We start from the raw sequence: 27044 nt of genomic DNA, 5'->3' as shown, positions 1-27044 counted from the left end.
TGGAATCATAATCCTGTAGTTACCTTGACAACTACCAGTGATATATAAGCACATTGTGTTCACCTCTCCAGATGCCCTTTCAGCAAGTCTTACAAACAGAATATAGATTTTTTTAAATTTTTTTTTTTTTTTATTTGCTTGAATTGAAAACAGGCTATTCAGAAAACAGTGTCCTTTTCTGTGTGTCCTCCTAATAGGATAAAATAGTATATTTGATTTTGCTTGCAAAAAAGAACAAGTTGTGTCGGTGTTCACATATTATCCAAGAAACTGCCAAATAGTGACTTTTTGTATAAATCTGAAATTCAAATTGGCATGTTTGTGCTAACCAACCTGGGTATATGTGAGGTTAAGTCTGAATAAATCTTGAGTTTCAAGTAATGAAAATGACATCACCGAGGGTGTAATTCTGTCTATCTCCTCCTCGAGTGTCGTGGGTAAGCAGAGCACATGGTGCCAGAGGAAGGGCATCAGAGAACATCAGCTTGCATTGTGGAGCAGAGCAGAGCTGCGTGGACTTTTCTTCACCTCTGTGCAGTCAAAAGTAGAGAATTTAGGCCCAAGTTTGCATTTATTGGTGGGAATATGGGCCCCAAGATGTTTCAGGGACCCAGTAACTCTGCTGGCTCCCACTGGCTGTTCTAGCAGCATATGTGTGTGGAGAGAGGCAGGACAATGTAGCCGCAGCAGCTTTGGGGAGCCGGCTGGAGCTGAAGGGAGAGGTCCTTCATCCCCTCTGAGCTCCCAGGTCTGCCTCCTGCCTCCATGTGGGCAGGGTGTCCAGGCAGCAGCCTTGGGCAGAGTCTGGGGTCTCAGCCTTGTGCCATGGGTACAGAGCCTTTTGTTGGTGTCTGTGGTAGAGATCTTACCTAGTCATTTTTCTGTTTAGACTGAGAAGAACTCATCAGGTGATGTAAACTGCTGATGTCAAATTTAACTTCATGAGAGTAGCCCAGAAATACCATTCTTAGGCTGTGTGAAAATCTAACACCTATATCTTTAGTCTTTTAAATGTATTTTTTCCTTATTTTCTGAAGATAATATTTTGAAATGTGCTTCTAAAGTGTCTGCATGGGGGCTATTTTCAGAAGCTGGATGAAAAAGAGCTAATCCCTCCCTTCAGTTAGAAAATCAGTATCCACCAGCCCCAAGTTTAGGGACTTGTAAGGCAGCAGAATGAGGCCAGGACAGGGAATTTAATTAATTTCCTTTACCCCACCATAAGGAGCATGTGCTATAGGGAGTTTGGGTGCAGGATGATAGTGTGCATGGGGATATTTGTGTAAGGGTTAGAGCTAGAAGGAAAGAGAGCTATTGTGCATCTGTCCCTGCCTGCTATCTGTCCTGTGCAACCCGGCACGGGATGGACTTGAGTGGTTCTTGTCTTGCTGCCTGGCTTCATGGACCCTTTCCACAGGCTGCCATCACAACCACCCAGAGAGACTTTTTAAAACACCCCGTTGTCTGGTACTCACAGAGGGTAAAAAGTAGTGCTGTTTTTCCTTCAATTTCTTTTTAGCACTGGTCAAGATTATATGTAACTGATGAGAAAATAGAATTCAGTCTCAGAGGGACTGTATAAATTTACACTACCAGCAATAAATTATTCTTTGACTTGAAAAATAGATTTTTTTTATTGATCCTTTTTATTTTTAAAGCAATATGACAATTTCCTTGTTTTGCAGATTAATTTCAGATAATCATTTTTCTATAGCGTTTACTTTTTGAGTTAAATAAAAATCACCATCCTACTGCAACGAATGCTATAAAAAGGAATATATATGTATGTGTTGAAGAGCAGCTGAATTGGACAGGTAAAGTGGGAGAAAATGGGGGAAAAAATTAAAACAAAACAAATTAATGAGGACAGAATGATGGGAGAAAAAAGTCACAACATAAATACCACATTCCATATTCCACTTACTTTGTGAATGGGCATATTTTTTTAATTTACTTTAAAATTTAATCCAGAATAGACAGTTAAGGCACTAACATGCAAGTTAATAAACCCAACATATCTGAGAGATACTAAAGAATGAGAGGAAAAGGAGACTAAGGAGAAAAACAATATAAGGAGTAGAAAAGGATGAGGAAGCATATGAAGATAGAGAGAAAGAAGAATCTGGAAAGAGTTATAGTCATAAATTTGAAGGAGCATAAGATTACATCCGGAAAATACGATGTGCAGGGGCTGGCTGCTTGTTTAACATAGATGAGTAGATAAGTCCCTGCGGAAAGAACTGGTCTCACTCCATATTTCAGGATTTCGTTGTTGGGCTTTGCATTCATTGCACTAACATGGCGGATTAACTCTCAGAGAGTCACATCCTGGTGAAGTGACACAGCTTTCACAGCAATGCTAGTTTTACAAGGCGTGAGCTGGGCTAGCACAGTGCATGCAAGGCTGATGCTTTGTTTTCAGTCTCGTTTATATCTCCCAGGCAGTATGTGAGAAGGTATTGGCTTTGTTCTATCCCTGTTTGTGTATTTCCCCCTACCTTTTCATAAAGGAAATTTTTTGTTTCCATTCATACTTAACTTTCCTCATCTTCTCCAACACTGTTCCAAAGTGTTCAGCATTCCTGGCATTGTATTTCCATCTGTGTCTCTCTCCCTCTTCTCCCTTTCTCTTCTCCTCTCCCCCTTTCCCTCCCTTCCTTACTATTTCTCTCCTTCCCCATCCCTGTCTGTCTCTCTCTTTTAAATTTTTTTTTAAAGAATGGAAAATATAACTTTGTAACACAACATCTTGCTGTTTCAGATTCTGTTTAAGATGATATTTGTGTTCTCATAGGAGTTGCTTTATATTCTCTGTTTTGCATACCGCAAGCAAGCAGTATCAATGGGAACAGCCTGTACTTTTATTGTGCCTATTCATTTTCAATTTTGAAAATGATCCCAGGTTAATGGTGCTTGCATAGTCAGAAAAAATTGACTTTTTTTTACAGGAACAGTGTGATTTGCTGTTCTGCACATTTCATCTAGTATGCTAGTTTATTTAGTTTCTCTTTAGCTGGCTTCTGAGATGGAGACATAAACCTACTGCCCAACCAGTAAAAACAAGCTGCTTCATTGATTTTTATATAGAATTGGAAGAGTACACATGGATGATCTGGATTGCATGATATCTTTTCTCTGGCAACTATTCTGTTAAATTAGTTTCAAAGCTGTCAAATTAAAAAACACAAAGTAAGAGTGACATGTTATGTCCAGTTTGTGTCCTAGGAAGAGGTATCATGCTAGCCTTGGGAAAAGCCTGAAAGGTAGCTTCCATTATTATTCAGCTGAAAAACAGAAAAAGAATGACTGAATCATTAAGCTAATTTTCTCTGAATTGGATGAAATAACTCCTGAAGGATTTCTCTCTCTTCCTGTGCTCCTGCCCTCTTTGTCCCAATGTCTCCCTGGCTTCTTTATTCCCACTGAACTGTCCTCTGTCCTTTCCCAAACCTTTCTTCTCAAGTCTCAATTGTATGTGCTTCTAACTGTTTCTGACTTGCTTTTCATATATCTCAGAACTGCATATTCTAAGTTTGACTGCCAAAGGCAAGGCAGAAATAGGTGTCAGTAGGTAGACACAGCAATTTAAAGATATGAACGTAATCTCAAGTTATCCGTCTATGTCTTTTCTTCACTGCCCCCAACCAGTTCCTTGTAAACGTGGATCTCTTTTGTCTGTGATGTGAGAGCTCTTTGCTCATTCCTTGCTGTCTGTCTGGACCAGCACTGATACAGTCAGGCATTGCCTCCTTCCCTAGGTTAGCAAGGAGAGCCCTTGAGTAACACTGAAAGAAAGCAAAGGTGAGGAGGCTGGCTTGGCTGGAGGGTCTCGTGTTTTTAAGCCCCTGAGCCCTGGGTGTGCTGGCTGTGCTTGGAGGAGTAGCACTCTGCAGAGATCGCTGTGTGAGAGTGTGTGCCTTGCACTCTGCCAGCTCTTGGGGAAATGCTGATGGACAGCAATGCCTACTCCATACGCAGCTGGGTGGCTACCTTAACAGCTAATGATAAAGGCTGTTGGTTTAGGTAGAGGGTCTCCTAGCTCTAAGAAAGTCTGAAGCATCTTAAAATAGCAGAGGACTGGCAGGTGAGGGCACAAGCCTTGCTCAGGAGAGAAGGACCTCTGAAGTCCATTGTGTCTCTGTGGCATGGCAGGGAGAAACAGAGGTTCCCCCTGCTACCCAGGGACTAAAGGCTCACACCACTCAATGTATTTTGTAAACTCGGAAGTTGAAAGGGCATTACGGATCACTGCTACTGAAGTTTTGAAGCCCTGTTCATTCTTCCCCCCACTCTTCTGTGGCAGGTGCTGTTGTATGCATTTGTAGTGCTTCTATCAGCATATATTGACCCAGTTCTCAAGCATTATTAAAATTTTGGAAGTTCTTTTGGTGGTTTTATGGTGGAACGTGAACAGCAAGCAGGTAGAAACCTGTTAAACCACACTGGAGCTTTAGGAAGACACAATGAAAAAACATTCCTTAATGTTACCATTCCTTTCTTAACCTTTTTTTTTAGTTGACCTGTATCCCTCCCTGCTAGAGGCCAAGCAACTCAAAAGCACCTCCTTAAAGAGTGAGCATTAAAGAAAGTTGAGTATAATAATATGACCAGAACAGAACAGTATTTATGCAAGACTGAGAAGAAATGTCAAGGATTCTGCACCTCACAGTTTGTACGATTACGTTCAATAAACATGAACCACAAAGCTACTTCATTATTTCACCTAAATATTTCTAACCCTTATTTGGGGAGTATTATAGCCTTCTAAATAATGGGGTTTGGGACTGTAATTCCATCTCATCTTGAAAACAATGGTAAACTTCCCATTGACTTAAACGCAATCAGGGATTCTACCTCATAATTTTGAACAGTACAATATATTTCTGTTTCTTTCAGTGTACTGCCTTAATTAGAAGCTTTCCCCAGATTTACCAGTGAAGTGACAATTCCAACAATTCACCTGGACAATTACCTGGAGGTAGCCTAGGAAGGCCAGAATTTTGATCCCAGTTGGCCATCAACTTGTGCTGGGAGGCATCAAGTCTCATGGCCCTTCAAATCTGAATCACAATAGGTGTGGATGCAGGTGCTGTTCCCATCCATGTATGCACTTACTGCTAAAAAACCCACACGCTACATTTCTCTGTTTCTTCAATCAATAAGAACTGTAATTCAGCTACACATTTTAAAATGTGTACCTTGTAATATTTTCGCTTTCAATGAATTTACAGTTAATTGCAAGGATTTTATTGAAGGCTTCTGAACCCTTATTTAGCCTGCATAGTGCTGAACAGTGATTTCTGTATATGCTAGAGTTCATATATGCTAATCACTCTGACTGCTTAGAAAACACTGCAGCACTGGGCTCCAATTTGCAGCAAGAGTAGCCCGTAAAGGTTGGCCATTAGCTGAATTGAGTCACCTTTTGTCTACAATTTGCCTGACAAAGAGCTGAAATCTCTATATCTTGCGTTCCCGGTACAATGAGTCTGAACCAGTCTTTTCTGTATTAAGGATGAATTCAAACCAAAAATAGTCTCTATAACTCTGTTGTCTTTTATGCATGGTAGTTATAGACAAGGAGTCAAAGATTTTAGCTGCTTTATACTATACCCCCGCACACCCAGCTGCAGGCATTTTGCAGTCCTTCTTTTAATAAGCTTCTTATTTTGAAGAGCTCACACTCATCCAGAATGTTGTTTATTTTTCTCTGCTCTAGTGCAACTTTGCACATATCTGCAATCATTCCTTTGTTAAGTGTTGCCCAATTGTGTGCTTTTGCTTGGTCTTTCAGGAAATTCCTAATGAGCCTTCTAAGCCTTGGTTAAACTAAATGTTTCTGTGTTGTCAGCAACTTTCACCACCTGTCTATTCAGCCTGTTTTAGAGAAAATTCATAACACCTGGCACCTACCACTTGTTTGGGTACAAAGCAAACGAACCATTATATTTCTCTTGAGAGTGCTCAGACCTGGCATCAGGCAGAGGCAACGACTCTGCTCCTGATGAACAGGGCCAGTAGTCAGACCTTAGACTCAGGTGCATATGGAAGGGTTCTCCTTAGGGCTCAAAAAAACCTGGAACTGAAAACCTGGGCTGGTTTGGTTTTGTTTTGTTTTCCAGTGGTGTGTGTGCAGAAGAGCAAATGCTTAAATAAAATAGGCAAGCATGATTTAAAAATGTCTAGTGCCTTTGCCTCAAATCAACCCCATCGTATGATAACAGTTGTACTGAACTTTGTGGAACTGAAGAATGAAGCTTGCAGGTTGTGAAAGAAAGATGCTGAAGGCACCAAGAAGGCAGCATGCTAGGATGCAAGCTGCTGCTATATAGCTTTTTTGGACAGAAGGTATTTTATTCAGGAGCCCTCCTGCATATTACCTACCTCAGTGTGCGGGTATCAAGTCCACTGAGAAGATGGAAGGACAAGTAGTTGCACACAGAGCAATGGGAATGCTGTGTTGTCTGATCAGAAACTTTGTCTGGAAAGTGAAGCTAATTTTAAGTGAATGCAGTAAGGAAATATGTAGGAAAAAGATGGATGCGTTAGGATTTTTTTACCTTTTTGTTGGAGTAAGAAAGGGAATCAGGGAAACATGAGTTGCTAGCAAGAACATCTGAAAAGCTTTGTAAAGGCATTTGTGAATGCTGTGTTATGTTGATATATTGAACTGAAAGGGATGCAGATACTAGCATGAACATAGAATGCTAGATAAATGCAAGATTTTTGAGTCGCTCTTTCATTGGACATGTGATTTTTGTCTCACAAGGGAAAATTCTGAGAAACATATCCAAACCTTGAGGAGCAGTAATGGTGGAAGAGCTACCAGTAGCCAAAAGATGACTGCAGCTGGAGTCCTTGCTGCTGGCTATATTGGACACATTAACTGTATAAACACAGATCCTTCACCTTTTTTAGTATGATAAATAAACAGTAGTATGTATTGAATTTCTATATTCATTCTCAAGAGTGATTTAAATTGTTGACTAAAAGGTCACTTCAGTGTCCTGGTGCGTTCTGTGAGTCTCAGAAAGCAGAGGAGAAGTGTGGATGAGATACAGGAACCATTTATAAAGATGAGCAAAGGTTGGACTTTTTAATTACAGTAGTTCAGTCTCTGAATTCATGAGTATGCTTTATGCTTTGGGCTTTTTTTTAAATGCACTATTTATTGTTAGAGTGAAGATCTAAAAGCTTCTAAATCAAGGTTTATTTTGGCTAGAAATTAATCTTTTCTTACATAAGCCAAGAGTAAAGATTCATAAATTGAATAGTATTTTGTTTCTTCAGTAACGTCAATAACAGCTTGTCTTTGGGAATTTCAGCCTTTCCAAATTCAATTTCAGCAGTCTTATGTATTTACTTACCTGTTTTAATTAAGAATTGGCAGGAATAAAAGAAAAAAAAATACTTGTTTGTGAGCTGATATGATCTTAATTGAGAATGCCTGGCTCTCACATTGTCATTGATCACTTATTTTTCTGAATTATATCAAGGCACGCATAAGAAATATGTGATACTCCCCCGTGGCAATATCTAGCAGAAGGAGCTGAGAGAGCCCAGGTGTTTTAACACAGTGGTTTGAAAAAGCTCCAAAAATAGTATGTGGTTTTGGAATCCTTGGAGAAGGCAGGGGACAGCTTTCCAAACACCTGGACTCCCTTGATCCACCTGTAGGATAAGCTCTTCTGCCTAAGACGTTGCAGCATATTAATCGTCCTTGCCATGTTTGAACAATGCCCACTTCTTTGTAATATGGCTTCAGACCAAAGATGCAATGTTTCTGCGCAGACCCCGTGCCCCAGAAAACGTATTCTTCCCTGCCTTGTTTCCTTCAGATCTGCAGAAAGAGTTTCAAGGCAGGGGTCTGGAGGAAATGGGAAATGAGTCTTTAATGTGCTTTAGAGCTTCTGTGTCCTTATGTATGCTCCCTCCAATGCCACACACAGGGAAAAGTACAGATACTTACCTAAATAATGGTTTGATTTTTAACTCAAATGTAGTTTCTAAGCAGTCTTTCAAACTGTGCAGTAGTAATAGACCAGACATAAGCTGTGAGATGTTAAAATATATATATAATGACAGAAGTGGGGGTTTAGCTATGTTTTTATTGCTTTTCTACTCATCAATACCTAATGAGTAGGGATAAATCATGACAGGATATTGAGCAGTGTAGAGACAAGTGTCATAAGAGACCAACAGGTACAGCTGTGTAGGAGGGAAGAAATGGGCACCAGCAAAGAGTGGGAAAAAATGCAGGTGTGTCAGTTAAATAGTTTCATAATAAATGCATGATTTGAGCTGTTTCTCTCAACTGTCATGTAACTATGCATAAACGAATGCATTTTAATGGTATTTAAGCAAAAAAAAATATCAACCAATGTATTGAAAAAGTTGAACCCCATGAGATATAAGTTGATCGTCAGACCGTTCAGCAGAACTTTATGGGAAGAGAAAAAGAAGCCCCAAAACTCTGTCTGATGCAATTTAGGAAGAATCTATCACGTGCATTATTAAGTGGTTATTTGCTACCACTAGTAAAAATTTGCCTGCTATTGCCAGGCCTAACTTCAGCTTTTTGAAGTGCTTAACTTCCATTTGTGAAACGTTGTTCTTTTATCCCTCAGATCAAAGAGCTTTGGACATATTTAGAAATACTTAGACTGTATTAGACTCAGTTAAGGTGTCTGTCACATAGTACCTGCTGGTGTCATGACTTTGGGTGATATATTCACATGGTCTTTTTGAGGCTGAGAAATATATTCTGTGACAATTGTTTTTGCAGAGCTATGTGTAAACTAGTTGACCTAGGAGGTACTTCTGACTGGTGGCATCCTCACCCCGTAACAAGGCGAGACAGAGGCACACATCAGTGCTGACCAACGCCTTTGTTTTTGCAGGGAGGAAGTCAGGATACTCTGAAAGGCTAAGTTCTACTAAGGTCTGGGTAATTAGGGAAATCTGTAGCATGCTCCCACCAAATTACTTGAATTAGAAGGGGTCGTGATGTCCAGTCCATTAGAAACATGGGGATTTTTGAATTATTCCACAGGAAACAGGATAAGATAAAGTATGATTAATACATGATACATGAAATATTATTGAGATCTTTGATTTTCTGAAATTTTAAGTTGGTGCTCAAGGGAGGAAAAAAAAATTTCAGTGTTATGAGAGTTGGAGTTTTCTAGAGACAGCAAGGTAGTTCTAGATATATATCTATACATTCTAGAGATTTGTAGAAAGCATCTCATCCACCCTTCTGCATCAAAACCTTAGTCTCATCTGCTGTAAAGACTATAAGCAAGATCTTCCAGATACAGCTTTCAGGTACTTTTGTTCCAAAGATATCGGGAGACAAATAGTGTGGATCTTGTCCCCAGACTCTACCCCATTCACTTGGCAACAGATCCTTTTGCAAGGAAGGACCTCAAGCATACTTCATGCATTTTTTATTCCCTGAAAGAAGTGAGGCCTTATATCACTCAGGATGGTCTCTCCTTCATGAGAAACCGTCCTTTGGGATAGCTAATGCTGGGCACAGTGTGGTTCAGTCTGTCTAACCTCATCTACACTATTGCTTAAACTCAGCGACTGAGAAAGCCTTTGTGCGCTGTGTTGGGTAACTTGTGGTCTTCTCACTTGATGAAATGTTTCTGAGGCATAGTTTGGTCAGTTAGCATCTTTAAACCACTGGTGGCCGGGAGATGAGGGGAAATGCTGTGGGAAGCAGCAATAACTGATAGGCCAGACCTTCTCCTGCTCGATTTGGGCAGCGACCCACCATGCTGAAAGCAGCTCCTCTATGTTGCTGGGTCTTGCACGCATTTACTGCAGCTGACTGTTAGACAAGACTCGCCAGACCTGGCCCTGGGGAATGGGAGTGTCCTTTGGCAGGCCACGAAGAAACAAGGAAACTGGCAATTGATACTGCTCGTGAGGTTAAGGTTAGGGTCTTGAACTTGGGCTCTTCTCCTGCTGTCCAGTGCTCCCTGGTCCTGTGCGACTCATGTAGCCAGCCTCAGGCATTTGGAAGTTATTCGGGTCCTCCAAGCTCTTCATCCAAACACCTTCACTAGTGACAAGAGAGAGACTGGCACATCTAAAACACAGTTTTCTCCACCTCAAACACCTGTTTTAAGGAGGGCAGAATAAATGACTGGCTGGATCTAGGCAGCACGTGTACGAAAATTGGAACGATACAGAGATTAGCATGGTCCCTGTGCAAGGATGACATGCAAATTTGTGAAGCGTTCCATATTGTTTTAGGCACTGGAATGGGCTGCCCAGGGAGGTGGTGGAGTCCCCATCCCCGGAGGTGTTTAAGAGTCGTGTTGACATAGCGCTGAGGGATATGGTGTAGTTGGGAACTGTCAGTGTGAGGTTAATGGTTGGACTGGATGATCTACAAGGTCTTTTCCAATCTTGATGATTCTGTAGTCCGGTGATTCTGTAGTTAACTGAGATCACTTCCCTTTCTGTTCCTTTGCTGCCATGCATAGTTCAGTCCTTTACAGGGAAGACAAGTGTTTGCTGAAATTAGTGCAACAACAGTTTAAAAGCTTCCAGGAAGATATATATTGAAGCATTTTAACCTGATGAAAATTAACTTGTGTCTGTAGTAAAAGAACATTTATATATATATTATTTTTTTTTCACATGAGATAAGGGAGAGAATAATTTAACAAATAATACACCTACCATATCTAGACAAACTCAAGAGATATGTATGTTATGGTAGCTGGCCTCAGTCCAGGAAAGCCATTAGCCATGGGTAACTCTGAGAAAAAGAATTCTGCTTAGCTCCCCCTCCTTATTCTTTTTAAGGCATTGATCCTGTGTGTTGATCCATTTAGCCCATTGGGCTGGAATATTTGAGGATCCACAAGAGAAAGGCCACAATCTGTTTCAAGGTTATGTTTACCTTATCCCCCTGCCCCATCTGAAAATCATCCAGGCAAACTTTTTACCATCCCAAATCTGAAGAATTTTCCTATTCTACAGTTCTGTGTGTTACATGCCAGCCCTCATTCAGTCTTTTATCCTCTGGGCCTGGGTGAAATTCATAGGGACTCAGATGTGTCAGCCAGAATTTGAACCCAAATTAAACACAGCCATCATTCACAAGAAGAGAGATAATGGGTTTCTCTGGTGGTAACACTGTTGGGTCCTCCAGAGCATGAGCATCATTCATCACAGGCACAGAAAGGCAAGCTTAACATTTGTAGTGTTTTTTTCTTTTTTTAATTTCTGTTTTACTTGAGGGGTGAGGGGAACTTGGATCACTGAAAGAAACAGTAAAGGGCATAAAATCAGTTCTTGGATCAGCTGTTCTTGGAGTAAATGGTCTAGATAAGGACCCATCAGAGGTTTTTTTATATTTTTGAGAGTTTTAGATCTCTCTAACTGGAACACATCAGTGGGTTCTGGGATTTTTTTTTCCCTGAATGTACTTGAATTACACAGTGTGTTTTATACTTCTCTCCATTTCTGGTGAACACTTTTAGCTCCCCATGGGACTTCTGAAATGAGCAAGTAGAGAACCTTTTATTTTCTCTGTGGTGTTGGTAGGTGTCAGTGTGCCAGGATACATAATCTGGGAGTTAATACCTGCATTTAAGCTCCAAAATTTTACGTTTGATGGTTGTGTCTCAAGGCCAAGCATGAATAACTGATAACTTTCCCCTTTTCTGTTCCTCTGCATGTGTATTGTTGTTTAAGCTACAGACACAGTAAAATGTTTGGGCTCACAAACTGCCTTCTGGTTGTTCCAAATAGCTGTTCTTCAATGAGATACTTTTCTATATTGGACTTTGGAGAACTGCTTGTAGGTAAACTGAAGAGGAAAGGCAAAAATTTCAAGAGTCACTTTTGTGGTTGATCTGTTCATGTACCTCTTATCTATGAATATGTCTAGTCATACCTTATGTATCAATATATTGTGTGTTTACTTCATGCAGTGGGATTTTCCTTACTGCCTCAGGAAGAGCTCTGACCTCTGTGAAAGACTTCTGGGGTGATAGCCATGGCTCCAGCATCAAAGCTACATTCAGCAACACACTTCTAGTATGTGTGTTCAGTATCAACTTCTATATGAGTTAGATAGAGCTGTCAGTTCTATAACTTCCAGAAATATAATTTCTAGGCTAGTGTAACACTGTAAGTTGCCTGATGCCAAGAGAAAAGGTCAAGTCTTCATTGCCTGAAATGTAAGTTTTGTCTGTTGTACAGAGATTTGCACAGCACTGTGTGTACTTGCTGATGAGGTGCCTATGAGCAGCATCAGTGTAATGCAGACGTGCCTCACTTTTCTCATTCCCTATTTCATGCAGATGCTCCAAGCTCACAGCAGTGCCATCTACCCCTTCCATGAGCAGAGGACCCTTTGCAGAAGTGTTAGTTCCTATGTAAAGGTCGCAGTCTGCCACCACCCTGAACACTGCCTTCATCTATGAATAGTTCAGCTGAAGCCATCTTTAAGCCAGACAGAAAAATAAATTGCTCACAGTGGAAGGAGCTCTTCAGCATGATCCAGATTGCCTCAGTGTAGCCCCTTGGGACTATTTGTGCAGTGAGATACTCTTCACTGTGAATAGGAGTGACAAAATATGGCCCAGAGTTAGTTCCCCCAAAATGTAAATATAGAAACTGCCACAGAAACACGTGCATGAGCACAGAAGTCTTTTTTCCACCCATGATCTTTCCCAGCAAGGTCTCTCTCTCAGAGAGTGACTGTGGCTGTTCAAAGCTTCACTGGCATTGTGGGTTGACAAGGGGAAACATTGCTGATCCAGCTGAGAGGCAGGCAATTTGCTTCTATAAAATTACACTTAGTAAAGCTTTTGGAGTTTGTGTCAGACATATCTGAATCACTGATATCTCAAATGCTCTCAGTCATGACAGGAAGGGGGGTCATATGAGGATGAGAAACTATTTAGACATATAGGGTAACCTTTGATGAAGTGCACAACCCATAGAAAGGGAATCTGTTAGCAGCTCTGTGCAGTAATCTGGAAGTACTGACTGCTGGTTTTATTGTATTTCATAGAGATTTGCGAAACCCAGAAAACATGAGTAGCCATTACATGTATGATGAACACTGGTCTCTGGTATAGTAGGAAGATCCAGGCTTTTGTGCAAGGGGCATTTCCTTGGCTGGTTTTATCTTCCCTAGCTCTGCTGATAGCACCCTCTGTATTCTCAGGAAAGTCACTTCTCTGTTTGCACTTCTCTCCATGCCCAGTAAACACTGGTGAGCAGTCAGGGGAAATCAGGCTGAGGTCTTCTGCAAGTAAAGAATTGGATTCCCTTGGCATAATGCTTGAGACCATTGAATCAGCCTTAAAAATCAGGCACTCATCCCCAAGGCATGAATTAGCCATGGCAGCCTTGGAGCAGTAAGTAACAAAAACTGCTAGTCAGATATAGGCATATGGTGCTGCTTTTTGCAATGTTAGTGTGTTTCTCTAATAGTTTCATTGTATTACACTCCTTTACCAGGGCTTATTTTCATTTGTGCACAGTGTCCATGCAGCACACAGGGTCTCCATCTTCATTTTTGCCTGCAACAAAATTTCTTTCTTTAGAAATACTTCTAGTGCTGGGGGAGAGAGAGATGATACTTTGTGGTTGCTGTTAACCTCACATAACTCTTTAATTTTCTCCCCTCCCCCCCCCTTTTTTTTTTTTTTTTTTTTTCAATGCTAGTTACAGATCCCAGATGTCAAATAGCAGCAGCAGCTGGCTGCAACAGCAGATCCTTTAGGCTGCAGCTGGGTGAGCACTCCTGGATTTATTCGAGCTGTGTCATATAGATGGTGTGCAGATTATTTCTCTGAGCTGCCATGCTCTTCAAATGCCTCTAGTTCTTTCCTTCCCTTTCTTATTGTGTTAATACATGGACCCTGAAAATTCAGTCTTGGAGAAATCTCTCATGGATTGTGTGCAAGGTCTGTGGATCAAAAGGATGGCCTATGTGTGCACTATTCCTTTTACATAACTAAATGATTCAATTAATAAGTAATACCAAATATTCCCAATACAGTATTAGATTAGGGATGACTCTGTCCTTGAATACCCTGTGTATATGACAACAGCACTCTTGTATGAAGATGAAAGGAGAAACATTAATTCAGGAAGTCTGATCTCTCTTTTTAAAATTATGTACTCAGTGTCCAAATTGCTTGAATGATACTTTTCTCTTCATAAAGTCCATGTGAGTAGACTGTTTGAATGTGACTGACAGAATAGAGCTTCATATTTCAGCAAAAGAGACAAGCTGGAATAAGAGAAAATTTTCAATAGAAAAGTGCATGGACAATATACTGTATTATCTACAAAGGAGAGTTAAAAGCAAATTAAAATATCTTATTTGCCTCACTGGATATATTTTTAGGAGTACCTGTGCTGGTGAATTTTCTTTACTAGTTGTGCCATACATTATATTTAATCAAATCTTTTTAGTTATGTGTTGTGGGCTGCCAAAATTAGCACTAACATTAATGGAATCGTAACAAAGGTGTGGTTTTACATATGTTTTGTAAAAGCAGTATAATTTGATAGTAAAGTATATTTTAGGTATTCTGATTAAACTTTAGAATCCTTACTCAAGATCAGTAAAACCTTGACAGCTGAATCATTTCATCTCAGATTATCGGGACATATGATTAAATATTCAAGGCAATATTTTAAAATATAATTTACTAATAATTTATTTCTCCAGTACTGTCAAGGATATTTACCAATTTGAAATAGTTTGTTCTAGAAACAGAATTGCTCATTGACTCAGCCCTCTTACCCTTTTGGGCAGTATCAAGAAAATAGGTTTCACCAAGTAAGGCAAATATACTTTCTCTAAATGATCTAATCACTCCTGTGGTCTACTTTATTTCACTTTTGTTCTCTTGAAACATTTCCTGCAGCTAAAGTGGAGGTGATTGTTGTAGGTGTTTGAGTCCCATTGATATTGCACATTTCAAGAATTATTGATTGTGCTTGCGGACACAAGGCAGAGTCCAGCTCAGAGCTCAGCAAACATGCAAAAATGTTGTGCAAAAGTAACTATAAGCCCACAGAATTTTCAGCACCAATAAAGACAACTCCACTGTCATTTATTTTAAATCTAAAGCACTGTACCTGTTTCTGCTTCACAGTCACTGGATTATATCTTGTGAATTATCTCTGAGTGGGGCAGTCATATAGCCTTCACTTGTATGGCTGCTTCTAGCTGCTTCTGTGTTCATTCTTAGTTCAACTTCCTACTTCCTACTCCCAACTTTCACCATGCTAGAGACACTTCATCTTTTCAACTTTCCAAAGGACATTGCAAGCAGATGTCAGTCTATGCCATTCTCACTGAAGATACGAATGCTTCTCTCCCCAGGGCAAAGATACTTTTATTCTCCCTTCCTAAAGGAAATGCTATGTATTGATCAATGTTGATGAAACCATACACAGTAGACCTGTGGTGGTACTAAAAGGAGACTAATCTGAGTGAATTCTTGATTTCTTGCCCTTGTTAGTCCACAGCACAAACCTTCTGTTTTTCTCTTGTCTCCCCAGCAGCTCTTCTTCTCCCCCTGTTACAATTCTGAAGGAGGCACTTGATGCAATTTTTCAGCTCTTTTAATCTAATCTTTTGTTGTAGTCAATAAAGTTCCTCCTGGTCTTTTTTTTGTGCTTCCAGTTGGTCCAATTCCTCATTCTCAGTCTCACATGACTGACTGACGAGATAGAGTGGCAAAACATCTTGACTGCTCTGAAACAGACTATTGGAAACCTGCAGAAACATTATCTGCTAAATGCTTCTCCATGCTCTGTTTCATGTCTTTCATCGGGAAGCTTTGTTCCAAAACGTCTTCCAAATTATCTTTTTTTCTATCTTATTTTTGGATTTTTTTATCAGTTTCATTCTGATTTGGCTACATTCAAGAGGTACAGTTATATCTAAAATATACAGATATTCTAGAAGCTTCATTCAACACTTTGTCATTCCTAAGAGAGTCAGAAGTATTCTGCTTAGGAATTGGGTGATGTGGGAAACTTTTTTTTTTTTTTTCCCCCCTTGTGTTTACACCTGCTTCAGATATCAATAATTTCGTCTCCAAGTCTTAGGCTTTATCTTGCTTTCAGCTTGTCCGAATTGCGGACCATCACCATTATCTTTTTTTTCCCCCCACATTTCTGATCATATCTGCCTCTAAGCTTTTGTGATATAAATTCTTCTGTTAATTCCCCTGATCTCTTCTTCCATCTGCCTGTTTGATGGCCTCCTATCCAACTCTCTCTCTCCTTAAGCCCTCTTTTTTTACATCATGTTATATGTTACCTAGCCTTAGTCTAGGTCAATATGCACAACTTTCCCTGTGATTTCAATGGTCTTGATCATTATCCTTCCTTTTTTATTTTGTTTTTCTAAGGCCTCCCACTGAAGTAAATGTACTTTCAGTTATTGACTTCAGCACAAAGGATATCAAGCTCCACATGCATCACTGCAGGACTGTTATATATGTGATACTGAAGTAGTTTGTGCTTTGCTTTGTAAATACTGCTGATCATGCAGACTACTTCTCTACTGAGCTTACTTACGGAAACAGTACCAGGAGGGTAGATCACCTGATGTCACTGAAAATTTATAAAATAATGAAAATTTATAACATAGAGCTTTTAAGTTAGTTTTTTTTTTTTTTTCCCACCATAAAGCATCAAAACACTCATGTTAGTGAGAGCTTGAATTTTATTTTATGAAAGAAATTTCAGTATGCCAGAAATGCAGGCTTTGGGGTTCAGATGTGATACACTAACTGTACCGTGCTGAAATGATTCTTCTGAAAGAACACCCTACCACTACAGATAGAAATGTGGAGGAGATCTGACCTGGGGAACATGTAAGACAAACTGATATTCCAGCTTATGAGTTTTCATTAGAGAGAAGATGGTGTTTTGCATGGAATGCCTGGAAACTGATAAGTGAGTTCTGTCTGTGAACCTGTATTTCTTTAATGGTGCTAATATTGCACAAAATCATGAAGGAAGTTGCATAGAAGTTCCTGTCTGAAGAGGAAATGTAAGTCACAATAGGAAAAAAAGACAGCCAAGAAGAAACATGTCAGTAGGAGATGGCATTAAGCTTACTGATGTATACTTCTCTCAGTAAGGAAAAAGCTACTTTTCCCTTCAAATCTTCTTGAAGGTGGAGGCCTAAATGAAAACATATATCAAGTAAAACATGGTACTTCTATTTAAGTGATAACAACTGTATTTAAACACTGTATTAAAATGCTTGAATCAGAAGATACTGCAGTGCCATGGTGTGACATGTCTCTGTTTCAGTAAAATAGATTGATCCTGGGTTTGTGCCTTAGATAATACATAGCATCTCTGCAGCTTGTTGCAGAATTCAACCCATGTGTACCTGAAAAGTTCTCTTTTCACAGCATATGGATGTATTACATGTAGTAGATCATGATGAAATACAGCTCTAACCGCAAACCCACAAGTATCTGTGGCTCAAGAGCATATCTCTTGACTGATGAGGGGAAAAGAAAATAAAGTATTAAAATATTTCTGTGCATGACAGAACCAGTCATTTATGTGGCAGATACCACATTATTTATGCGATGTATATTTTGATTGTCTGGTGGGGTTACCTGGGCAACTACTGGCTGCTCCATCATAATTCTCCATCAGGATAAAGCCACAAAGCAAGGAAAAGCCCAGACTTCATTTGAATAAAAGATAGAGAAAGGCATGTACTGTGAGCTGCATTCCATGACAGAGTTTTAATGTTGTGGAGAAATGCTTATTTAATCTGTTCGGTAATGTTGGTGAGCTTTCTAATGTCATTTAATATGACTTTATATTGTCAATTTATTTATCTGAATTCTCTTCATACACAATTACATATTTTCAGTTTGTTTGGTTAGAGAGGTGACACAACCACAGAGAGAATATGAATGACTGCAAGATGTACTGTGCACAGTAAATGATGATGTCAGATAGCCATTTTTAAAAAGATGATAAACAGGAAAACCTCTAAGCAAACTGGATTTTCTGTTTGAAATTCTGAGCTGATTCTACATGAAGCCACAGTATTGTATAGTAATTGTTTTCCTTTTCCTATATTTTCCTGTTTTAATTTTTTGGTAAATGATGAATCTAGTTACCAATTCCATATTTAATAATTTTCATAGAGATCAAAATCCCTTGAAATATGAGGCACTCCTTAGCATGTATTTTGTAATTAGCTGTAAAAATTTACATAATGAATTAAGTAGTTCATTTATGAATGTGATGTGTGTCTGTGCATATGAACCACAGACCCGTGCCCAGGGCCCGTGATAAATTCTCAGCTAATCAATTCCTATTCTGGAACCTTTGAGCTTTCCAGTTAGCTCTAGTCAATCATCTGTGTAAGTTTACCATGGTTAAGAGGTTTCTAAGTGAGACATGATAGTGTTTTTACACTTCTGCTGCATGTGCTGTCCATATTCACAACTACTGGGGCAAAGACGCAAAGAAAAAACAGGCCAAGCATGTCTTGTCAAAAATGTACTTCAGAATACCGGGACTATATTCATACCCCAGTATGGTATAATCTAAGGAGAGTAGTGTGGAGAGGTTTGGAACTGTTGCCCCCAAACCTCTGCATCAGAGTACATTTTAAAAAAAACTTTTATAGTATTAAGCAGCATTCACCACTCACAAGCCATAGCATGGCAATGGTTGCCTCACAGACAAATTAGAGCCATTACAGTTGTTTCCTACAACTGACAAGTGAGTGGAAAAAGCCTGTAGCATCTGAGGTGGCACGGTCCAAGGATGACACAATTGTTGACCAACTTATATTGACAACTTCTGCAAGTTGTACTGGGGTGGGAATAAAAGACACGAAGGGAAGAGTTTTCATTAGGAAATGATCATGGTAGTTTCCACTGACTAATGATATTACTCTGATCTTCCTTTAGAGCCAGTATTTGTTTACATCTTAGGAGCTTCTGAAGTGCTTGGTGATTTCTAGAAGGGGAAGTTAAAGAAGCCGTCCATTTGAAAATCCCAGCTGAACATGAAGTCACTATAGCCACAACTCCTGGTGTCCTGCAAGGGGTGATGTGCCCACTGGGGAGTCATCAGATAGCCACAAGTCTACTAGGTAGCAGAGTAGGACTAAAAGTAATGGGCAGAGGAGTGACAAGAGCCACAGTGAACTAATCTTGTAGTGGATTTGCTTCTCTGAGCATGGAGACAGCCTGAAACTGTGGCCATGCCATGCCATGCCATGCCCTGCCTAAACAGCACAACCAAGGCCTTATTGCTCTCGTTTAGAAGATGGGTGTTCTTCATTAAGGCATGTTTGCTCATCTTAATAAGCTGTGTGAATCTATTAAGTAGAGAGGCTTGACTTGAATTGATTTGCTTTGTTTAAACATGCTCTAGCTTTTGCTCATGTATATAGCTCATAAAAAAGAAACCTGTTTGAGTTTAGCCCAGTATCCCATGGTGATTACTTAGATGTGCTGTCATAGCCAAGAGCTCTGAGTCTAGGATTTTGTTGGCAGCAGTGCAGCTGCAGTAATTACAATGATATGGAAAACCGAACCACAATTTGAAAACCAAAAAGACTATTGCAACTCTTACAATTCAGAGATTGCTGAGTAATGTCCATTCAATATATATAGGTAAAATTCATGATGCTTTATTATTTTAAGTAGTTAATGTGGATCAAATCTATTTCAGAAGGCATTCCCTAGTTTAAGCATGCAGGTAGGAGGTTTATTTAGCTGTTTTGTTTAACCAACCACTTAAGAGTCAAGTGGAAGTTTTGGTGAAATTAATTTTGTCTGGTTAATACTTACAAAAGCCTTTTAAGATATTTATTGCCATATATTTGTTAGATTTTATTCATATGGGTTGAGGAATGACACATCCTTTTGTCTCATAAGCAACTTCTCTTGTGAAAAGTATTCCTACAACTTTTTGGACCTGTCAGCAGTACTTTTTTCTTGATCAGAGCCTACAAAGACAAATTTGTGGCTTAGATTTTCAATAGTTCCTGCCAGCGTGAGACACTGAATCCCCCTGAATGCCATGTGCCATGAATTCTGATCCTTCACAGCAACTCAAGCTGTCACACATAATAATAATGAAGAGCAATGTGAATTTGGCATGCACAACTGTGGCCTTGATTCAATCAGTGGCGATAAGAAGCAGTTTTTGACCTGACTTTGGCTGGAACACACAGTGTTGTATTCAGCACCTTCTCTGAGGTTGAATTCAGATTTCTTAGTTTGGGTTTCTTTCAATGGTGTATTGGTTTGCATGGCCAGTTTTTGGTAGTGGGTGAGCTACAGGGGTGGCTTCTTTAAGAAGCTGCTAGAAGCTTCCTCCATGTCCAACAGAGCCAATGCCAGCCGGGGCCAAGACAGACCTGCTGCTGGCCAAGACTGAGCCCATCAGTGATGGCAGTAGCAGGTCTGTGATAACATATTTAACAAGGGGGAAAAACCCGAGTGCGTAATTGCAGCCAGAGAAGGGAGTGAGACTATGTGAGAGAAACAACTCTGAAAACACCAAGGTCAGTGAGGAAGGAGAGGGAGGACGCTCTCCAGGTGCCAGAGCAGATTCCCCTGCAGCCCGTGGTGCAGCCCATGGTGAGGCAGCTGTGCCCCTGCACCCATGGAGGTCCATGGTGGAGCAGATCTCCACCTGCAGCCTGTAGAGAACCCTGTGACAGAGCAGATGGATACCTGAAAGAGGCTGTGATGCTGTGGGAAGCCCACACTGGAGCAGGCTCCTGGCAGGACCTGTGGACCCATGGAGAGAGGAACCCACGCTGGAGCAGGTTTGGTGGCAGGACATGACCCCATGGGATACCCTATGCTGGAGCAGTCTGTTCCTGAAGAACTGCAGCCTGTGGAAAGGACTCACACTGGAGCAGCTAATGAGGAACTGCAGCCCATGGGAAGTACCCATGTGGGAGAAGTTTGTGGAGGACTGTCTCCCATGGGAGGGACCCCACACTGGAGCAGGGGAAGAGTGTGAGGAGTCCTATCCCTGAGGACGAAGGAGTGGCAGAGATGTGTGATGAACTGACTGCAACCCCCATTCCCCATTTCTCTGTGCTGCTTAGAGGGAAAGAGGTAGAGAAATTTGGGAGTAAAGTTAAACCCAGAAAGAAGGGAGTGGTGGGGGGATGGCATTTTAAGATTTGGTTTTATTTTCTCATTACCCTTCTCTGATTTGACTGGTAATAAGTTAAACTAATTTCCCCAAGTTGAGTCTGTTTTGCCCATGATGGTAAATGATGAGTGATCTCTCCCTGTCCTTATCTGGTTATATTTTCTCTCCCCTGTCCAGCTGAGGAGGGGAATGATAGAGAGGCTTTGGTGGGCACCTGGTATTCAGCCAGGATCAACCCACCACAGTAGAATAGCAGTTAATTTGCTTAATTCAGATATTTTTATTTGTAAGTTATATTTCCCCACTTTTTAAATAGTTCTTCCTATTCCTCCGGTGACAACTAGAGATTGAAAATACCAGCCTTTCACTGGGAAGTCTGCCTGTGAGTTTACTGAACTCGGTTCCATTTCTGCAATTTATACTCTGCTGTTACTATAAATAGTTGTTTTATACTTGGTTTGGGCAATGTTGACTTTGAGAAATTGATGGCAGTGCAGGAGAAATGGATGTAATTTGAAAGCTGGATCCTTTTGTGGTTGATTATAATGTATGAACAAAAGAAAATTGATGTGCTACGATGAAGCGATCTGTAATCTTATGAAAGAAGCAGTTGAAAAGCAAAACGAAGTCTGAGAATGCATTTTTTTCTGAAAAAAACGTGGTTTATATGACTGGTATGTTTTTCATCAACACAACTATATATCTGATGTAATTGAAGAATCAAGAAAAATTACATTGATGAATAATTTCTGGTAATTAGCTTAAACAGGGACAGATTTATGGAGGTGCATGCTATTTTGAGCAACCAGTAATTGTATTAGCTACACCTTACAGACGAACTTTGTCTTCAGTTTAACAGCAGGTTCTCCATCCTGTCTAACCAGGTTGTGTGGTAACCTTGAAGAGATTATTTTCTGCTTTTGAGAGAATGTATGAAAGCTGTGGATATGATTTTTATGTATTTGGGCAATCAATCAATTTTATTGCTTGGCTGCCTTCCCAGCTCCTGGTTGCTTTTACTACTTAATTTTGCATTGAACAAGCAAATAAATGTTCTAATCGGATATAAAGAGAACTGTTTTGATTGTCATGTTTTGAATTCTTAACAACAGCTTAAAGTATTACAGCTATATTGTATCAGCATATTGTTGCAAGTCTTGTGAATTAATTTCAGCAATGAGTATAAGGAAAATGCCACTAAAACCCTGCAGTACAGCTCTGACATATTTTTATAGCTATTTCCTTGTAGTTTTCATCTAATGAGGATTCATTTTTCTAGAAAATGAGTTTCTCACTGTGTTTCATAACAGCACAGTATTTCTGAAAAGTGTTGGTTTGAATTGTGCTACAGCCTCTGTTGGTCTTCCACAATTTGGATGTCTTAAGGGCAAAGGAGGCTGTGGACGTGTTTGATACCTGCTGACACAAGAAGCAAAGGGTTCTTTGCAGCAGAAGTGGGGTGCTTGGCCCACGTTGCACCTGGTGAACTGGCGGGCAGTGTGGGGTGCAGCTGCTCAGGGCAGCGCAGCAGGCACATGTGCCCAAGTGGGTGGAGGGCATCTACAGTACGGGTGCAGAAACCACCACAGGAAGAAAACATCCAACAAATAGTATCTGTAACCTCGCTAGACCAGGTGTGGAAGGAGGTATCATCCAGGCACTCCAAACTGAAATTTGCTGCAGCTCTCTGAGACCTCCCCACAGCAGCTAATGCTGGTTTGTTTGCTGCTGGAATCCCGGTCACCTCCTCTGGTTTTCAGTTGCTTCATATCTTCTTCATGCTTGATCCCATGCCAAGGTCCATTACTTGTCAAAGCTCAATAAAAATCTGGTCAGCTGCTTCTGAGCTGCATGAATGGTGTTGATGCAAAGTGCTGGCTAGAAAATGGTCTCTCCTGATGTTGGAAGTGGTTGACTTCTGGGGGGAGAGGGAGGTGGCTCCACTTGGCAGGGTTACAGTTTGGCCTGGAAAAGAAAGAAAAAAAATCTCCCCCCCCCCAAATTACATACCCGTTAAATTGCTTGCTTTACATTATAATAATTTCACTGTTAACCTTAATAAATTCGGATAGCCCATAGGCTGCACAAAAGTAAGGCAAGTCAAGGACTTGCCTTAACACTTTTTCTACGTACTCCTGCTAATTGTATGCATCAATCCCCTTTTTCCAAAAAAAAAAAAACCCAAAAAAAACCCCAACCAACCCAACCATAAAAGAAGATTGGATCAAAAAACCAAATGACCTTAAGTTTAAGGAAACTGAGAATGCATACTTTGTGTAGTGCTGTGCAAAATCGAAAGAATGAGCAGCACATTAAAACCCTTAACTGTGAATATACATACCTCTTTAATGACACTCTGAAAATCAGACTCAATGCAACAAAATATCTATGTGTGTACATACATATATGTATACACACACATAAAGTATTGGTAAAACTGGGGAAAATGTAAGGGTGGATCAAGGAAATGACTGAACAACTGGAGAAAGTGCCTTAGAGGGAAACTTAGGTGTTACCCAAGTATTTGCCAAGTGTATTTGCTTATGCACAGCTCTACATCAAATTCCAGACCAGAGTCAGCTTGCATCCTGCCAGTTTACACCCCAGGCAAAAAATCTGTGCTCAGTTTCTGTCTGACCCTGTAGATTTTTCCTGGAATAGCACAGTCCTTTGTCATAAATTTTAAGAGAAGAAATGCAAAAGGTACTAAAACTAAAGGGCTGTTAGCACAGTGGGGGAAAAAAAGGCATAACAAAAGCAATTAAGAGCATGTTAGGGAGAGCTGAAAACTAACTAGTTGTAATACAACATTTCTAATGGTTATAAAGGTGATTGTATGATGTGTGGTCTCCTGTGAAGACTGGAACTGGATTTGAAAACTCAGAGCAGGGAGGGTATTATCTGACCTATGTCCCTCCATTGAAGGCAGACAAGGTCAAATGAGAAATCAGCTTTAGTAACAAGGGTAATAAAACATGAAATAAACCAAATAGAGTAAAAATTTCTGGAAAAGATGGATTTTTCATCTTGTCTAGACTTAGATTAAAATAGCCTGCCTTTCTGAAAGGGTTTCTAGTTCTGAAATAGAAATTAATAAGCTCACTGGGTCTCCAAGAAAACTCTTGTGATGTGAATAAGAAAAGATACAGACCAAGATAATTAGGTGGGTCAGTGGGTTCTTAGGAAAAGAATAAAAGCTGGGATAAATGAGCAGGTTAAATAAGTTTCATTTTTCAGAATCATAGTAGAAGTAGAATGACAGGTGCAAAGAATGCAGTCTCTCATGGATAATTTTAATTGTATCTGGACCCATTTTTACAGAAAGCAGTAACATCACTAGCTATTACTTTTCAAGATACTTCTGAGAAGTGTAAAACTGCATAACTCATTTACTTTCTTAGTACTCATAAATTCCACATAACTGCTAGAAATTATGATCAATAGAAGTGGGAATAGAAATGTTTTTATTTTCTTGTCATACTTGTTTATTCTAATCATCTAAGCAAATATTCAGATTCCTGTACTTCTGATACAGTCAGTGAAGGAAGGTCACCTTCCAGAGCTTCCTTTGACAGAGCCCACTGTCATTTCTGACTACCAGGAAACCGAAGTGCCTCTCCAAAGTGGTGAGGTTGGATTGTGTAGGGTTTGTGCTATGCATTTGTCTTTAGGGAACAAACTGGGGTTTTTTTTCAGATTTCCTTATTTTTTTCTTATCCTGTCCATATATAAGGTAAGATATCTGTTCATTTCAGTAGGAACAGAGATACACTAACACTGTGTGTGTTGGGAAAGTGCTCCAAATGAACTAAAGGGGGAGATAAAAAGAATACTCAAATGCTAATACTCCACCTACTTTCTACCTACTAATAAGCCAATGATTTTCTCCTTTTATACAGCTGTAAGAAGGACCAAAACCACTTTTTTTTTGTTTTTTTCATTAAACTTCTGATGATAAACATGTTAAGTACTATGTTCAGACCATTGCATACAAGACATGCAGTTAATGTATAATTAGCCCTAATTTTCAAGCAACTTCTGCTTGTTTCCTTTATGCATTTCATTAAAATCCTTTTCAACATAGCAGAATTTCATTAAGGGAAAAATAGAAAACAAAAACCACACACAGCCTACTTGCTGTTCATCTATTTAAACATGCCCTGCATTTTCAAATCCATAAGCATTATGCCAGATTAAGAACATGTTCATGAGTGACAGCACTGATGTCTAACGAATTCCATTAAGACATCAGGATTTGACTCATGAACTTTGAGTGGGGAGGGTCAGAGCAAGCTTGTCTATCCAGACCAGAAGTCACAGGTCCAATGGGATGGAAATGACCTCTTTAATGTTCCATTGATGGCTGTGAGATCCCCCAGGTCTGACAGATCCTGGAGAAGGAAAGTATAGCAAGACATATGTTTAAATAATAGGACAGAGATTGAGGCCACAAGATGGTCATCTGACTCCACAGGTAACCAGAGGAAGCAGGACACAATCTAGCAAGTGGTTAGTGCAGATGTAGCCATCAGTCATGGGCAGATTACACACTGTGGGTAAAGTCAAGCAAGCTTGCACAGAGGACCAGTGCAGGAACTATCAGAACATTGGAAAAAAATTTTGCTTTCAGTGGTAGGTGCAAAAATGAAGGAATAAGCAGAGAAGCTTTGAATTGCCAATTCACTCTCCCATTGTAACTGAGAGGGTGGTAGAAGAGGATGTGATAGGAGACTAGAAAAAAATCACAAATCAAAAGAGATACAGTAGATCAATGGAAATTTTCATAGGATATACACATTGGTAGGACGATGTATGGTAATGACAAAGGGAGTACAAAAAAATGTAGAAATATAATATAGTCTTGTTTTAGCATGGTTTATCAAACAAGAAGGCATGGATAATATCAAACATTAAAGAAGTTTGCATTCAGGAAAGTAAAGTTTATTCTTATGGCTACGTAGTTCCATGACTGGAATTTGCTGCCAGGAACTTGCCCAGACCAGAGTGCTGGTTGTGTCTGGGATGGTGCATCTGGAGCACTTTGATTCCTCTGATTAGAATGCACGTCAGAAATAGAGGTGCAGCCCTCTGAGAGCTAGGTGCTGTTTACATGTTATAGCATGACTAAACTTGAAAGAAGTTTTAAAATCATTTATTGCCATTAAAAAAAGAAAAAAAAAAAAAACCACCAAACCCAACCCAACAAACAAATGCAAAGAACGAAACCTATTTCACACAGATCCAGACCAAAAAAACCTACCCCAAACCCTAAACCTCTTTGTGTTCATCTGTTCTCATAGTTCCTTGTGGCCACTGAAGCATTTCTGAGATAAAGTTGTTGAAAACTTTCCTGCCTAATTTAATTTCATACAACTAATTCAAGTCCAATTATTTGTTGCTGTTGTATTCTTCACATGACTATAGCTTGCCACATATTTATTTTTCATTCTCAACATGTTTTATCTGTTTTTTTCCCATTTTTTGAGATCAGCAACCTTTAACCTCAAAATACTGCCCTTTATTCTGCCCTCCCGTTGTGCTTCCTATATTGCCCTAAAGATCTAGCAAAGAAGAAGAAGGAGTAGTACGTTAAAAAGTCATTGTGATATTTGGTGATGACTTTTTCTATATGCCCTGTATGGAGGACAAAGAGCATTATTTAAATGTGAACTTTTCCAAGCCTGTCATAGTTGATTTTTCCCTGAACTGGGATGATGAGACTTAAAAGAATTTTAATGGCAGATTTTCCAGCATGGCTTAGTTGAAAGTCTTGATATTAAATTTTAATCATCTCAAATGAAGCCCTGTGTGGTGCAATGAAATTCAGCAGAAGTAACTGTGCTAATAAGCTGCAAACTTTTAATACTGAG

The 27044-nt window shown here is 39.8% G+C and overlaps 1 protein-coding gene and 1 non-coding gene across 5 annotated transcripts in view; both read left to right on the top strand.

The window, feature by feature from the left end:
• DHRSX (dehydrogenase/reductase X-linked) overlaps positions 1 to 27044 on the top strand; it is a 142258-nt gene that overhangs the window by 25740 nt on the left and 89474 nt on the right. The window lies entirely within an intron of this gene.
• LOC113486948 lies at positions 10160 to 10262 on the top strand. Its single transcript, XR_003399681.1, has one exon. It is a non-coding gene; the product is annotated as a U6 spliceosomal RNA (small nuclear RNA).

Source organism: Athene cunicularia (assembly GCF_003259725.1).
Source record: "Athene cunicularia isolate RWA chromosome 1 unlocalized genomic scaffold, athCun1 chr1_part1, whole genome shotgun sequence".
Lineage (NCBI taxonomy): Eukaryota > Metazoa > Chordata > Aves > Strigiformes > Strigidae > Athene > Athene cunicularia.
The sequence above is the reverse complement of the archived record's forward strand: the minus strand, read 5'-3'. Positions and strand labels throughout refer to the sequence as shown.